Below are 642 nucleotides of genomic sequence, written 5' to 3'. Positions count from 1 at the left end.
GATCGGATTTTGAATATATCTACAAAATATAAAAATATTTTAAAACTTATTTTTATTAAAAAATCAATAAAATCTTTTTTTCATTCTTTTAAATATTTTACTCTTAAAATATTATTAAACATACTTTTCTTAAATAATAAAAATAAAATAATACAACATTATGATAATTATTAGTTGAAATAAAACATAAAAGAATATTTACTTATTTATTTATTTATTTTGCGGATGCCTACATGAAATTTGTAATCTGATCCTATTAGTATGTGAATCTGATTTGATAATCTTACGGATCAAATTAATATTCGCAATTGTTGGATCGGACTGAGTAAACACCGTGAATACGCGAATCAAATCTAATGAACACCTCTAACTAAATGTATTCAAATATTAAATGCATTGAAAATATATTATTAAAAATAAAAAAAAATTGTCTTCAATTAAAAAAAATATTTCCAAAAAGACCCTTAAAAATTTAATGCAAGCATTAAATGTAGAAAGAATAATTGTTCTTAGATATATAAAGATGCAAATAGAATTGCATAAAATCTTCAATCATTTTAAAAATGGTTGTAAAATAAATAAACAAAAAAAATAAATATAAAATAAAGACGTTTAAATAAAAAAATTTTAATATTAATCAAT

Source organism: Arachis ipaensis, chromosome B07 (assembly GCF_000816755.2).
Source record: "Arachis ipaensis cultivar K30076 chromosome B07, Araip1.1, whole genome shotgun sequence".
Taxonomy (NCBI): domain Eukaryota; kingdom Viridiplantae; phylum Streptophyta; class Magnoliopsida; order Fabales; family Fabaceae; genus Arachis; species Arachis ipaensis.
Note: the sequence above shows the minus strand (reverse complement) of the source record.